Source organism: Colias philodice, chromosome 13 (genome assembly GCF_061535455.1).
Source record: "Colias philodice isolate Cphi_HAF_F1 chromosome 13, ilColPhil1 Martin Lab GWU primary, whole genome shotgun sequence".
Taxonomy (NCBI): Eukaryota; Metazoa; Arthropoda; class Insecta; order Lepidoptera; family Pieridae; genus Colias; species Colias philodice.
In genome coordinates, this window is record NC_143098.1 from 3,580,253 (window position 1) to 3,598,167 (window position 17,915).

Sequence of the window (17,915 nt, forward strand, 5' to 3'; positions counted from 1 at the left end):
CAAGCCGGGAAAAATACTGCTAAGCGCTTTATTAAGAAGCTATCAGCTTGAACTGAGCACTGTTTATTGTCTACCTAACTATTGTTTGTTTTAGTAGTGTTTGTTATAGTACAGTATGTGTGTTAGGTTAACTGAATTAACCATTTATGTGTACTACTAATTTACAAAATTTTTATTGATTATATTAGATTATGTATTCAGGTTGCATGAATACAAGAAGATTGTGAATATACCTAACTGATATTATGCCTTGCGCAACTCAGCAAGACCGCATACCTGAATGAATCTTCGGACTGAATGCGTCAATTTAGAGAACTTCTATTACTGACAATCTTACTCTAATAGTAATTATCGTATATTAATAAATATTATCTAGTCTTGAGATTTCGAAAGGTGTTAAGATGTTTAATAGTTAAAAATAGTTAATAGTTAAATCGATATAAAGGTAAATTAATAGATTACTAAGGAAGATCATTGTCAAAATTATACAACTTACAATATAGTTACAGTTATACCTTTATACATTTTCTACATTCCACCGGTTTTCGTTAATAAAAGCCGATTATCGAATGCCAAAGGTCAAGTTTAAGGTCGCAATATCCAAGTCATAAATTGCCCTTTATGTAACGGACCTCACGAATAATCTGAAGAAAAAGCTGCTATGCACGTAATGCAGTAAGTATTTTTTTTGAAGTGAAACTTCTTTATCGGGGTTGGAAAAAAATTTGTGTAACATTTTTTCGTTACGCGTGACATTTTTCCGTTACGCGCCATCTTTTTCTTATCCCAATCACGCGTGATTCAACGTATTTCTGTAAAGTTGCATAATATAGTAAATTATTTTTTGAAAAATAAGGTCATAAAAAAGTTTCACTTCTTACGTGTGTACAGTACACGCCATGGTACACGCACACATTTTTTTTACTTAAACAATAGAGATAACGTTAAGATAAAAATACAATGTCATATTAAATGCAGTGTAATTTTTTGAATAGTGGTTTTTATGACAAGTCCTTTGCGTACGTATAAACACAAACACTTACACAACCGATTCAGCCGAAATTTAGCATGCAAATACTTTCTGAGCTTTGCTGAAATTACATATAAGAAAGCGATCTAGTTTTCTATAATTATTATTAACCACCAAATATCACTATTCCTAAAAACTATTGTATGTAGAGATCCTACAAATTCAATTTTCTAGAAGCATTTGAAAGCATTACACACTAGCGCCAATGATCGCAAGCAGTGTATTTCACGCTGCTACATTAGTAAGCACATAAAAATTCAATTTCGTATTGAATGTGCTTTTATTTTAAAGTGGTTCTATGCTCCAGTACTAATTCTCTTGGGGAATATCCTATTATGATTGAGATATGTGACATCACGATCTAGAATATGCAACGCTATGTAGTTTATAGACTAAGTAAAAAAGTACCTATAGCTACGGATACTATACCATTGATAGCTGCAATATATTCTTTTTTTTTAGCGAAGTTTTGGTATCTTTGAATTTTGCCAAAGAAGTTGCTCTTCTGACGCGTGTGCTCGGCATACACGCTCTTTATTTAGTTAAAACCATTGAGATATACATATGGAGACGACACCGCCTACATCACTTATGTTCCGCTCAACATAAGCCATATGGATTAAGCCATGCATGCAGTTAACTGCACGCTCATTTTTTTTAAATTTGTTTTAAAGTGAAACGCATCAAATATGCCTTCGTGTGTGTTACGATATTGCACAAATAATACAAATAATACGGAAAAGTGACTAACATAACTTTTCATCGGTAAGTACCTAACTAGATAATAATTTTTAAAACTTAGTTAGAGCAAAAAAATGGCGCACAGATTTTGTTCGTGGTGTCACGTAGTACAATATTATCTACATGGTTAAAACGGGCTTATTAGCTGCTTGATTGCTTGAAGGAAGTTATCACTACCACCCGTGAACATTTGCAGATGTAGGGAATCTGCAAAAACTTTACCCGCTTTTAAGAGAATAATATTTTTATGATTGAAGGACCTACAAAAAATACACACGAAAGATGATTTGCCAAATAGTATTTACTACACTCTGAAGTTCTAAACAATAAAAAAGGTGCCCATATCAACAATAATTATAGGAAAGTTCATAAAAAAGTTTAATAAGAATTACGTCACTGCACAGCTATTGAGAGTTGATGTATAATTAAAATTCCGATTCTATAAATACTTAATTAATACGAAGCTGCCCTTTGACCGATTTGTGCAATAGGTTGCGAGTTGCGACCCTGTCTGCTGCTAATAGACACGAGTTTAATTACCATATAAGAAGAAACATTCGAGAAAATTCTACTTATTTTTTATGAAGGTAAGATTCCAATTTCCAAATCACAATTATGCTGAATAGACTAAGACAATTGTAATAATGACCGAAACTTATCATTTAGGTACTCTTAGTCATAATGTGGTCATGATCTGTACTACAAATTACACTCAAACATATGAGATATGATATAATATTATGATATTAGAAGGAATTCGAGTATTCTAAAGTCAGTGATTCTTCAAAAAAAGTTAGCACTATTATAAAGCTTATTTTACTGTTAAATTTTCAGCTACCATTTACCTTATGACATCACAATAAAAAGAGATATTTGTTTCTCAATAAAGCAAAAGTCTATTTAAAGTGGAAATAGAACAAAAACTAAAGCTAGTTATTTCAGTGCAAGTTTGCATTTGTTCATTCTTATTTATTTAGAATTTCACTTACATCTAATAAGAGTTGTTCAATACTTATTTACCTTCAACTTTTCCTCAGATTTCAATTAATTTACTCCTACAACAATAAATTGAATGTTGTAGGAGTAATTTCAAGGTAAAATTGTAAATACTATTTAGTTCCTTTCATTATTTATTTAATAATTAATATACCACATAGAAACTCACGTTCCAACCAATGTTCTTACTATCGAGTTATTAATTAATGTAATAAAGGTTTTTTTTAAATATGTATAAAAAGACTATTATATAACAACGAGTTATTCAAACACTGTACTAGTATTCTATATCACTGCAAATTATTAGTAACTAGCTTACCGCCCACGGCTTCACCCGCTTTGTCTAAAACCAAATAAATTATATACAAAAACCTTGCTCTTGAATTACTCTACCTATTAAAAAAAATGCAAAAATCCGTTGCATTGTTGTAAAACATAGAAAGGGACATAGGGACAGAGAAAGCGACTTTGTTTTATACTATGTAGTGATTAGCTATTAACTAAATTATACCCTTTTTCAAGTATATTATATATATTATCCACATCTCCTGTTACGTATTTTTCAAATCTGCAAATACCAAACTTTCCAAATGATGCGCTGCTAAATAAATAAAGTTAATAAAATGCTTTCGAAAATCGCTGGTATCGAGCTGCAAATTTACTGAAACTGAAACGTCCTGTTTGCGAAGTGCCCATTTTGCTCCACTTTTGATCGGAAGCTTTGTCGTGAACACATAAATTGCTCGTTTTTTACCGATACACATTTTAGATATTTGTTGATTTTAGGATTTTATATTTGCACGCTACTTTTTCATAACGGAAATTTATGTGTTCATTTTGTGTTTTAGGTATTTTTTTTTTCTTTGTGGATCTTTTCTTTTTTGCGTTTGAATTATTTTATATATTGACGATATGTTTATTTAGTTGGTTTTATAATAAAATATTGGTTTTAGTTTTACAATAATTTGTTTATACGCTTATACTGATATCATGCTTACAAAAAAATTCAATTAAAACATTAAGGAATATGAACGATTAATGAAATAACTTTTTAATCATAAACATAAGCTTAACTTAATAATTACATGACTAAAATATTTATTTAACATAGTAACAATTTATAACAACGAAAAAAGAAGCTTTATCACAAAACATATTTAACAAGAAAAAAAGTAAAATAAAAATATGAGCAAGAGTCACAACTAATATTTGTTAAAAACTTGTTCTCAAGACAAGCATTCTTGTAACATTCAAACAAAACATGAAGACTCATGACCTTGTTGCAACGTTCACAAAAAGGTAAATATACGTTATAAGGAAAAATCTCGAAAGAACACTTGCATCTTACGACTTGACTATTTCTCGTCATGCCTACGATTTATTTCTTTACTATTAACCAGCCTTTTCCTATAAAACGCAATTCGACTGCACAATTTTATGAATACAACCCGTGGCTATGACATCCAGGCTCACAATGAAAGTACAGCCAAACAATGCAGTCAATCGGTATTGCTTGTTCTGCAAACAACGCACCAATGACGTTCATTTTCAATAGCAACGATACGATTACGAAAGGCATAATGTGTGAAAGACTGGAATGGATATTACATTTCATCAGAACTTAGCATTAATGGAAATGTAACGCAGCACTTTTAATATGAGAACGATCCCTTTTTTATGCTGCCAATGCTACAAGTTTTTCTATAAGTAATGTAAGAGCAACCGGTTCACTAAGGGCCGATTTTTCAATGCTTGGATAAAACTGATCCGTCCAATAAAGTATTACACGATAATATTAAAATGTCACGTAAACTGTCAAATACGAGCAATTAGAATACGTTTTTAAAATGGTAGTTTTATACATTATTCGACGAATATGTTTTATCCAAGCATTGAAAAATCGGCCCTAAAATAAATTGATTATCTATAGGTATCGTATCGTCATCATTATGATCTATATCTAAAATAATTCTTCCTTAATTATTTTATAATGTACAACTCCTCAAGCATCGTGATTATTAAACACTTGACCGTAATTTGAAGCTTACTTCATTGAGAAGGTACCTAGCTTTTTCCGCCTATTTTTCCCTCTCTTTCCGTTGTATGTATGCTATCTCTCTCGCACACCTCTCCACCAGGTGGCGGGGCGCACGATAATGTCGGGCGCTGGATGTTTTTCATTGGCGTCTAGCTTCCGCCGCGAGAAGGTTGTCTACAAGACTACAACCTTGGTGCTATTAAGTATTAAGTATTGCTTAAAGCAAGTGCTAAAAGTGTTAAAAAGTGTATCCCGTCGGATCGGTACAGTGAGTTATTTTTACATCTATTCTAATAATATTTTACTTAAAAATGAGTAAAAATCTTTAAAGTCAACGGTATAATCGTTGGACTTTATTTAAAATGCTGAGGTTTTTAATGAATCCTTCAGCAATAGTTTATTTTTCAATATGCTTAAATACTTAATAGCATGAATAAAGATATTTAAAATTAACGATACAACCGTTACATTTTACTTGAAATAGTAACTTTTCTTTTGAAATATTTCATTATGCAATATGTAGTATGTACTAATTAATATTTGAATTTTTAATACTGTGAGTAAAGCTATTTTAACGGTGTTACCGTTCGGCTTTACTCGAATCGTTAATATTACTTTTGTGATTATTTGATATTACTAGATATATCAAATACCCTCTCTTGTATATAGATATTTTTAATATTTTATTTCATTTTTAATAATGTGTTTTTATTACAAGGGTACAAGTGAATTTTTCGTGGAAAAATTACAATTAATACTTAGTATGGATATGAGCCAACTCAAAGCTTTACAGGCATACAATCCATTGCTACGACTTTATTACATTGTCGTTATCGCTAGGAACGGTTCGGAATTCCTATCATAGTTTATTACTAAAAATTATCGAACGAGATGAGTCAGCTCCAAGAAGTCACGACATGTCAGAACATGTTGTGATATTATTTTATAAATCGTACGGGAGTTACCGCTCAACTGAATAATGATGGAATTCGCTCATGTATAGTAGATACGTACCATGAATGTTCCACACATTCAAAACTATCCCCGTAGTCTATACGTGTCCTTTTATGAGTATTATTCTGATCCGTTTTTATGTGAAAATAGACATATTACACACGGCTAATTTGATTGAAAATTACGTTTCCTATGTTCAAATGATGCAACTTTTTTGTTAAAACGAGTAAGTACCAAAAATTTTACAATTCTTTGGTTTACTGAACTTGTGCTGAAAGGGTTATCGTATAATAATTATCGAGATATCTTAATATAAATTCGATTTAGATACACTTATTTCAAATGATTTACAATTCACTTCTAACGTTTTAGAATAATATTATAAACTTGTACACCTTGACAAAAAGTAAAAAATTGCGGGTGAGTGGAGATTATTTTGTGCAATTAAATATAACGTCCTACGACGGTATGGTTGCGTTCGTAAGGAATGTTAACGGATATAAAGCAACTAAATGTTACATCGATTGCATGAACAAAAATAAATATGAATCGAAGTTCATTTTAAAATTTAGTGAATTGATTTGAATTATGAATTTATTAAATGTCGCTAACATTGGAAAATAAGTTAAAGGACCTTGTTAATTGCTATATTATTTAAATGATTATTTACTGCTATTTTTATATTAGCACTAAGGTGTATTCTTGCTCGAAGCAGAATACATAAATGTGGCCACTACTCCTCGCAGGGGTTAGCCAGGTCAAATTCACCCTCGCAGGGTGTCTCTTAAGCATTTTTTGGCAGGCCCTACTTATTTCTAGTTACAAACATCCCTCGCGCAGCTGTCGCTCGCAGGGAAATGGTGCAAATATATATCGGCCCTCGCGGGGCTTTGACTACAATCGTCCCTCACGGAAAAGATGGTGCGAATATATATCAGCCCTCGCGGGGCTTTGATTACAGCCGTCCCTCATGGAGAAATGGTGCAAATATATATCAGCCCTCGCGGGGCTTTGATTACAACAGTACCTCACGGAGACATGGTGCAAATATATATCAGCCTTCGCGGGGCTTTGATAACAACCGTCCCCACGGGGAAATGGTGCAAATATATATCAGCCCTCGCGGGGCTTTAATGGCGATTGGTGCAAATATACAAAGGATTGATCATTAAAATGATCATAGATATTTGCTTTTGTCAACGAGGACCCACGAAAGAAGTTTTGGATATGACCGTATCGGATCTTCACTCTTCTAAGGTAGGTAGAAAAAGGTTTTGAAATCTACTTCACAGTGGGCAGTATAGTAAATGACCTAATAAATACAATAAAGGTTAGATACGTCAAATAATGGGCGCATGAAATTGATACTTCGTATCCTAAAAGTTTACGCTTCAGGAATCAGGAAACCACCATTGGTTTACCAATTATGGAAATTGGAAATGAACAAATTGTATTTACCAATGCAAAGCCTAATCGCAACAAAGGAAGGCGAGTCGGATCAAATATCATCTCGCAGATGATTTGTGGCGGTGGTTTCGAGGATTGTCACCAAGCCTTGTGTCAACGGTATGTTTGGTATCGTAATTAAATGGCACTAGCCGACCAATTTTCATATACAAACATCGGAAGAGATTTTTTATTCGCAAAGCGATTGAATGTAACAAATGACGATTGATTACGTATAGTTGACCTCTCATAGGCCTATTTTAGTTGCCCGGTCTTGTAGGCAATTTATTTGACTCGTTTTTCAACCCATTTGACCTCATTATTGCACCCATGAGATTTTTCTTCGGGGCTCAAACAACAAATCGCTGAGGGATTAGGATAATCGTTTGTTAGACAAGTTTTTTGTCATCCCACCAGGATTATTATATTGTATAATAAAGTTATATACAACTATTAACGTAAAACGTTTAAGTACTCAACGAATGCTGAGAATACTGACTGTTGAGTTACATAGGATAGAGGATAAATAACGGAAAGTCAATCTTTCCAAACAAAAGCCTCTTATTATTAGATATTACTTGGAACCCCTACCCTTAACGAGAAAGCTCTGCCAAATGACTTCTCATTTCTTTGCTTTGAGGGGGGGGGGGGCAATAAATGAAATGTACAGGCTATACGGCTTTTAAAATATAAGTCTGGTAAGCGAACTAAACTTTGCTGGTTTAGTTCTTGCTATATCGCTATCCGTGCCTGCTTCTCGTGTTTACGGGTGAATTAAGTTTACCAATAGTCATAAATGCAATGCTATTCAGAGGATATACTGCATTTAAAACATGACAAAGTCTGGTAAGCGAACTAAACTTTGCTAGTTTAGTTCTTGCTATATCGCTGTCCGTGGCTGCCTCGCGTGTTTACGGATGAATAAAGTAATGTCCTGTCTTCGCATCCACAGCTAACTGTCCTATACTGTCATAATCTTAACACAGATTCATTCGACATAGCTCCCCACGAGCTCAGTTCTTCATTTTTGCACTCGCACAACTGTGGACAACACAAGAGCATTGCCTCCATTGGTAGCAGTTACAATCAAGGGATAACTAACCTTAGGCTAGCCATATTACGGATGTTGGAACAACCGACTATATTCAGGGCAATTTTCTTTGTTCAGTGTAACGTTTAGACTGTCGTAGCATTCCTACGGAACAAAGATGGGATCAGATCTGCATCCTTAATGCAGTTAATCGAAAGGAGATACTTTCAGACGACGATAGTATTCAAAACCCACCATATTCCTTAACATAATAATGCATAGTTAAGCTTATAATCTCTCTTGCCATTATCCTGCAGCAGAATTCCTTGGCGATAATTTATCCTCGTTAGAACGAGCAAGGGTTGTTACGATAATATGAGAAATCCTAGTCAGTTAGAGACCTGAACGACGCGATAGAGTACCGCTATTTCAGTAGTAGTAACACCTAGAAGGGTGAAGGTATTCTGGAAAGCGGAACTGAAGGCCCGGTCAGCAGCATCAGCCACCTAATAGTGTTCAGTGCTGCACCACTATAATCTGCAAAATGACTCTGACGGTATGAAAATGTGGAGTACATTTTCAAAATATCAAATGATATAGTTGGAATAAAAATCCTATTTGCCTCCGTCTATCCAAAAGACATACGGAGTAGCTAGTAGTAGTTGGTTGAATTAGAATAAAGTAACTATAGTTAAAATCCTTTGTTACTGACTGGATAAATTTGGCTCTTTTCCTATCTGACGTTCATATAGCTGTTGACTGCCTAGTGTTGTGCACAAACACTATTATTATAAACTAGCGGTCCGCCCCGGCTTCGCTCGTGGTACTTACGTTTTCTCTACATAAAAACCATCCTCGTACTTCAAGGAATATAAAAAGAATTATCGAAATCGGTTCAGCCGTTCTCGAGTTATGCGCTTACCAACACATTTTGCGATTCATTTTTATATAAGTATAAGAATAAGAAGATAAGTCACGTTATGTAGTCCCGAGGCTTTCGGTATATAAGTTCTGATGTAAATCATAATTATATCTTAAAACCGAATTGATTAAAAGTAACGTACTTGGCTGTAGTAATTGCAGTTTTGGGACACAGATAAATAAGCTCCTTATCATTTTAGTCTCTTAAGTTCAGTATATTTGTATCCAGTACAGAGTTTATGACCTATCAGTTTTAAATAAATAATTCATGCATTGTACTGAAAGTACTAGCCATGTTTAGATTATGATTGGTGGCGTTGGCTCTAAACATTAATAGCGCACGGTTTGGTTGGATGTTAAAAATCTGTATTATAATTAAAACCGTTTACCTGTTTTGATATTTTATTGCCTTATTCAAGGGGTGACCTTTTAAATTTATTTCTGACCCCAAAAGTAAGGACCAAGTTCTCTTCTTGTCCGCTTGTAGCAGGTTAGGTTAAAACTGTGTGAGTTGAGACAGTTGGTAATTCTATGTTAAGATGATTCAATTGTGCTTCTACAGAGTTCTAATTGAATAAATAAAGGTTTGAGTTTGAGGTATTTTTGCCTCGTCGGGATCAGCTGTTGCTTCATTTTGTAAGTAACATCTAAATGCGTAATTGAAAGTCGTTACTGGCGCTTTTGCAGATTTACGCTAAAGATAGTGAAAATTGTAGTAACTTTAACTTTTCAAGCCCAAAAGGTTAACTAAGGTACGCTTGAACCAATCTCATAAGTTCTAATACTTTTAATCATTATGATTAACTTTTTGGTTCTTATTTGATTAACTTTTCATCTGGGATTGTTAATATATTATATAATATAAAAATTTGTGTGATTTATTGGTAGGTATGCTATCTGCACACCTTACTCTTTCAAATAAAGAAATAAGTAATTACTTATGTATTCAAATTCACATTGGCGTCCATATATTGTACACCAGGTGGGTAACAAACAGGTCTCAATGAAGTAAGCTTCAAATTACGGTCAAGTGTTTAATAGCTGTGTTTTACCTGAAAATAAAACACATATTAAATACTTACCTATATTTGAAGCTTACACTTAACGTCCACCTGTTGTGGATTTCGACTCAATGAAAAACATCCAGCGCCCGACATTATCGTGCGCCCCGCCACCTGGTGGAGAGGTGTGCGAGAGAGATAGCATACATACAACGGAAAGAGAGGGAAAAATAGGCGGAAAAAGCTAGGTACCTTCTCAATGAAGTAAGCTTCAAATATAGGTAAGTATTTAATATGTGTTTTATTTTCAGGTAAAACACAGCTATTTAATCATAACCAAAATTATATTTATAAGCGTAAATATTTTTTTTATTTAGACAACATTTTATTATAAAAAATGTTATTTTAACTTCCATGAAAAATGTCCACATCAATTTATAAATACGTTTGCTATTTTGGGCAAAGTGGTACTGAATATAAAATATAGAATAGGAAATTAGATTAAAACATGATATTATGAGGAAACAAAAACAACGGTCTTTTATATTTATTATATGTAAAAAGCTTTTGACAAAAGCCTTAATTTTCGATTATTTTTTCTAATATATCGCATTAGATATAGACCATTTCAAAACAGTGATTTAAATGAGTATATTTACGCTATTGTGTAATACTTTACTGGACGGGTTTGTCGATTTGAACCAGACTTGGAAAAATCGGCCCATATACAAGTTCATAATTATATCACTATAATTTTTAAAAGAAATAGATCATATAGATAGCAATTCATCACAACAAACCCTATGAACAAATTTATAAGTAAAATACAAATTTCAAATGTCGTTGTATAAAGTTCACTATCAATCTTGCCAAGTTTCAACGTCGTTATTGAAATCTGAATTGTGTTCTGCGTAATGAATAGAAGATATCGAATTCAATATTAACTGTAGACATACAAATAAGGTGCGAGCAAAATATTGTATTGATAAATTGAATTTCTATAATTTTGTAACATTTGTATGACCTAAATATAGCGTAGGACTTTAATTTATATCGTCGTATAATAAAGTCTTTTTAAGTAACTATTATTACTTAAAAGGTTTTCAGAAAAATTATGTGTTCTTTGGTGCTAAAGTTTTATGTGACTTTAGAGATCACACTTTATTGATTAAATTTTCTTTTGATTTAATCAAACATTTACGTTTAAAAATACATAAGTTCGTTTCTATTTATCTAACTTTTGAAATAGAGAAATGATTTTTATTTTATATTTTATATTGTTTTTTAAAAATGTGCTTCCTAAACACCATTAATAACTGATAAAAATTTATCATATTATATCAGAAAAAATACATATAATTTACCTACCCCATACATTACATTCTTTATGCAGACTAGTCGGTTCAACATTAACATCTAAAGAATAAATCCAGAACTAGAGCATTAACAACAAATAGATTAAAATTATTTATCCAGTAGGCCCTTCGCTCATGGAGCTACTCAAAAAGAACTAGTCACAAACTCAAATTACTAACGAATTGCCTGAGCGTCACAGCCCATACATGTTCTATGGAGATTCGCACACGACGCGACTAGTTACTAACTGGTGAGTAACGCGTTAGCAACCAATCACGCGCGACGCGTCGTGCCGGTCTCCAAGCTACTGGTTTCCCGAGTTTCTTTGTTTTTTATGATAAGGCCCTTCGCTCATGGAGCTACTCAAAAATGACTGAACTAATCAGTAATTACGATTACAAACCAGTTACAAATTGTATCTCGCATACAACGCTACTCAAGTTATAAGGTTTCAGTCACTTGTCAATGTTTGCTCGTTCATTTTTATCATAAAAAACAAAGAAACTCGGGAAACCAGTAGCGTGGAGACCGGCACGACGCGTCGCGCGTGATTGGTTGCTAACGCGTTACTCACCAGTTAGTAACTAGTCGCGTCGTGTGCGAATCTCCATAGAACATGTATGGGCTGTGACGCTCAGGCAACTCGTTAGTAATTTGAGTTTGTGACTAGTTCTTTTTGAGTAGCTCCATGAGCGAAGGGCCTAAAAATGAACGAGCAAACATTGACAAGTGACTAAAACCTTATAACTTGAGTAGCGTTGTATGCGAGATACAATTTGTAACTGGTTTGTAATCGTAATTACTGATTAGTTCAGTCATTTTTGAGTAGCTCCATGAGCGAAGGGCCTACACACTGCACGGAACAGTTTGTGTCCAAAGAAAATCAACGCTCATTCAATTTTTAAGAAAAACATTTCATAAAATATGTTTGCCAACGCTAACTTGTTTGCTAACTCCATTGGATGCGGTCTCTGAATTTGTTTGTTATTTCAAAGATTTCAGGTTTTCTGGCAAACTGCCTACGAACCTAGTTCGGAACAACGACACTGAAAGATTCGTTTAGTATGTGTCGGTAGGTCTGACCAGAAAAATATAGTGCACTTTGGCACAGAGAGCCATATAATTTTTTATGCTTATGAATAGGATGTAACGTTGCGCAGGATAATGGGAAGTACATATTATGATTATGGCTGTGTACTTGATTTCAAATGTTATGCAATGTAAATTTAACTTGGATGTAGTTGTTACTTCGTTGGTAATTTATTTGCGTTTCTAAAGTTCTTCTGCTTGCATGTATTAATAGATTTGAATTATTAAACAGTTTCACATTGAATTATTCATTATACGATTAATAATTTTTCAAATTAATAATTTGAAAAATTATTAATCGTATAATGAATATAATATTATTATTAATTTATATTTATTATAAATTTATATTATATATTGTTATTAATTTATATTTATTTATACTTGCACTGCAAACCAATGACAATGAATGATCATTAAGCTCAAAAATATTATGTGAGGAAAATAATATCTCCCTCTCCCCGCTTTGATATCTTTGGTATTAAGTTCAACCCCAGGTGAAACCAGTGCAGCAGCAAGTCAAGTATGAATCGTTTCTAATATTAATCTTACTTAAAGTACTATAAATGAGACAGTGTGTTTGTTTGTCTTTATTTCAGGTCGCAGCGGAATGAATTTATGATATAAATTTTGAGATAGCTGCGAAGCTTTAGCATAGGCTACTTTTTATCGCGGAGAAACATCTCGTTCCCATGGGAATTTCCTTTCAACGCGGGCAGATGAAGCCACGTGCGGAAAACTACTATGGAAATAAAACAGGCTCTATTTATACTTTGTGTATATATATTTTTTAATCGCACATGATTACAACGAAGGAATAAGCTGTAAGGATACGCTTCCAACTTATCTTATTAACTTATACTTAACTTATTAATGTCCACTGGAAATCGACCCAGAAACGACCCTAAATTCTAAATATTACAAGTTATTAGTTGTCCAGTTATAAAGATATTTATCTGAACAACTACGCTTTTATGGTTAGGGAGCCAGGTGCAAATTTGGTTAACTATTTCCTCTCAAGAGATAATTCGTCAGACGCATGAGAGTATAGTATTATAAAGCCTCGTGAACGTCAGCTGGCGCTCGGTTGGGGGGGTGAGCGGTTGTAGCCTCCCACGCACATAGGAAAAAAATACATTCATTCATTCATTTCCTCTCAGCTAAAAATTTGTCAAATTGTAGCTAACCCAATATCTCAACGAAAAAAAATAGTCAGCTGGTTACAACATGGTGTATTATACGTCAGCTGGTGTCTCGAACATGAAAGTTAAATTTAAAGAAAAATTTATTTTCCGTTATTTCCTCTCAAACAAAAATTTACCTGATGATAGCTTATATGTAACTGTGGATAAATATATATGTCAGCTGGCTGTATCTTGGTGGAAAAACCGTCAGCTGATACGGGAGGCTACAACTGCTCTTCCCCCCAACCGAGCTCCAGCTGACGTTCACGAGGCTTCATATTACTATACTTTGATGCATTTTACTAATTACCGCTTGAGAGGAACTTGGTCATAAAATCTGCTGCTGGCTCCCGGACCAATATTACAGGGATTTTAAGATACTTAAGCTGTGGCAGTCCTTTATAAAACGGATCCTTCAATCACCGAGATAATCCAATAGGCAAATAGATCATTCTTTGTGTCTCACTATCAAGATTTTCCGTCTATTTTAATCTCGAATATCTTTTATTTAAGTCTCATTATTTCAAAATGCATCAATACTATACCTCTGGTTATTATTTTAGCATTTTTATTACTAACTAGCAGTCCGCCCCGGCTTCGCCCGTGGTACATATTTACGTTTTCTCTACGTAAGAACCATCCTCGTACTTCAAGGAATATAATAAAAAAAGAATTAACGAAATCGGTTCAGCTGTTCTCAAGTTATGCGCTTACCAACACATTTTGGGATTCATTTTTATATTATAGATTAGCAGTCCGCCCCGGCTTCGCCCGTACATGTTTACGTTTTCTCTCTAAAAGAATCATCGTCGTACATCAAGGAATATTATAAAAAAAGATTTAACGAAATCGATTCAGCCGTTCTCGAGTTTTGCGCTTACCAACACATTTAGCGATTTTTTTAATAAATCGATTTTTTATCTGTCACCATTTTTGAATTGGTTAGTGAATACGTATTATAAAAAAATCTGATAATAATAAATACCTTTTAAGCTTCCATTTTAGTTCACGCCTAATATAAATCGTACAGTGAATTCCCTCTGGGACGTTTGCCCCAATAAAACATCCCATTATAATATATAAGTCTAGGTCGTATATTATTCTCTGAAATATATTATTCTAGCCTTCCTGGTATAGTGGTACTCCTGATTCTAATTATAATAATATAACAGGAGTTTATGTATAGTGTAATAATGCTTATCTCCTGTAAAATAATCCATCCTACCTAGTAGATTTATGTATGTTCCATGTGCCAGCATCAAATGTTAAGTCAAATTCCGATATATTTTTATGTAATCTATATATAAATATAAAAAACTCAAAGGTGACTGATATAGTGATCTATCAACGCACAGCCCAAACCACTGGACGTATCGGGCTGAAAGTTGGCATGCAGGTAGATGTTAGGACGTATGCATCCGCTAAGAAAGGATTTCCCGAAATTCTTGCGGGAACGGGGAAAAACGGGCATGCACGTACAAAGTCGTGGGCGGAAGCTAGTAATGAAATATGAGTTAATTATTTATGCTTTATGTTTCAATTTTCACATTCAAACGTTCACAAATCAACCAGATAATGAATTTTCTCTCTCTCACTCAATCCCGTGCAGGTAACGTTTATGTACAAAGTGTTGTTGTTGAACAGAAGTTAAATACAGGAAGAAACCTAATAATTAAAGCTTAAATTTATTATAATTAATATAAAACTTAAGAATATAATTATTTAAATAAAATACTTTAACTAGAAGGTAAAGTACACAAGAAAATTAATTTTAAAATAGGAATGATATTACAATTTGTAATAAATAATATTGACAGGACAGTTATTTACCTTACAGCCACTTTTTACGTAATTCCATAAGCACTCGCTTCAACAGTCCAAATTAATTAAGTTTCACTCACACTGTAACGTCACATAGAAGCATTAAGATAATCCGTCTAAATATTATTAGACGCCTCTATTTGTCGCACACTAATCGTCTAATATGAATTAACAACTTATCGTAAACTATTGTTAAAGTTCCCGGCAGCAGCTCGTAGCACGTCGTTATTCACGAGATGATCTTTCAGCATTATGTCTCCGATAGTCACAAAACCTTTTCACATGACAAAAATAACAAAACGATACGTTCGCCGGCTCTATTGTCCGAAGATGTAGATGCGAGCTACGACGTAGACGCGTCGTAGTGGCTCTACTAGCGGCTGGCTACTGGCGGGGGCTACGAAACCCGGATCGCGCACAACCACAGGCGTACCCTAGCTTAAACGACGTCTATACCCACACACACTTACACACTCTCACTAAACGCCCGTAAGAGGAAGCAGGAAAGTAACATTTTTCGGGTTGTAAATGACGAACACATCGATGCTTAATCACTCACACAGCGGCAATGTCGCTTGTAATACATATCGCTCTACAGCGAAGCGATTTAAACTTGTAATCCCTAACGATGATTTGAATTTAAGAGATTTGGTTCATCTCTAAAAGAAAACAAATACAACAGCCGCATTATGTTGTAATTATAGAAATTATTCTTGTCAAATTACAGCCGATATACTTAAAGCTTTGTGTTTTTGTTTTTAACATTATTAATACTTTTGACAAAATAAATGGAACAAGGCAAACATTAATATACCATAATATTATTATATAAGCTTGTACTACATGAAAATATTTGATGTATCTGTTTTTTTGTTCTTTGATATTCGTATTACATAAAAATATGACTGAAATTTGCTTTGAATATTTTTTCTTTTGTCGTACATTATTTTCGTATCAAACAAATTATTGTTTTAATCGCGAATATCTTATGTAAGAATTAAATAATAAAAAAATAAAAAAGTATAAGTACCTACATACAGTATCTTACTATCACACAGACTTGCTCAAAATAAGTGAATGTCATATCAAATTAAAAAGAAACTCATATTACTTAAAACCATAAACCTTTACACATAAACTTAACTCATTAAGAAGTTTATTTGAACTTAAATTCATCAATAAGTGATCTACTGTGTTAAGTTGAAAAGTTCACATGAATACAGAATTTGACTTAAATATTAATTCATATCGGACAAGTTGGCGCCGTGAGAGCAGGTGTGACTAGATAAGTTAAATAAGTTATTTGACGGGTAAAGTACGGAGACTGCATATGTTCTGCCGGGGCAGTGACTTTACGAAGAAACTATTTTGACACCAGGATATGCTTGAACTTTTTTTGGTTCACTTTTGCAAGCTATATTTATTATATTAGAGATATAATACTAGATAGAAGTGCGATAGAATGATTATTATATAACGATTAACCATATTCTTTATTGATAGAATTATCGACCGTTTTTCTAGTATAATAAATTAATCCCAGTATAAAAGTGTTATAAAGTAATTGATTCATTAATTTTCCAATAATTATCAAAATTGACGCTGACAAAGTATCCTTAAATTATACAAATAAAAGACAGAATAATGACAAATAAATAATAAAATTAACATAAAAATAAATCGACATGAAAAATAAATAATAAAATCTTCTTATAAAAATGCATACTTTTTAACATAGCAGTCCATAAAACGTCTCGATTTCACTCATCACTACGTTTAATAGTTGATTGGCGTGATTTTATAACTTTTGAATGACTTAAGTCTAAAGTATCGCATAAGAGACTGATCATGCTTAAACCAAAGAGTAGGAATGGTTAAAAAACTCGATGCTTATTTTAAAAATCTTCCAATTTCCATTATCAACAAAATATGGAGGAATAGAAAAGTGCTATACAGCATCGTCGAATCCCGCACACATTTTTCACATTTTAAAAAATTCAATGTAATGTATGAACTATAAACAACCACGCATATATTCATTATTGCAAGAATAATTTAATCTAAGTGCTTTGTCTTTTCACCTTTAATATTGTTTAATCCGTCAGTCCTCGGATCACAGACACAATAGAAAATCTATTGTGTCTCGGCCCGATCGGGCCGCTCGGTGGTCAATGGGTTATGGACGAATCAACTTGCATCGTGAAAAATTATTAATATATTATATCAATGTGTTAATAGCGCTACATTATTAAAATTCAAGCAACTTGTTGATATTTACACAAAAATTAAATGATAAATAATTTGTTAT

General features: G+C 33.2%; 1 protein-coding gene across 1 annotated transcript in view; it reads right to left on the reverse strand.

The window, feature by feature from the left end:
• The window catches only part of LOC149483279 (uncharacterized), a 63,285-nt gene extending 47,241 nt beyond the window's left edge, over positions 1–16,044 (reverse strand). The window contains exon 1 of the mRNA XM_089702227.1: positions 15,617–16,044. The gene's annotated coding sequence lies outside the window, so the exon portion shown is untranslated. The remainder of the gene's footprint in view (positions 1–15,616) is intronic.
• Positions 16,045–17,915: the final 1,871 nt, after the last annotated feature.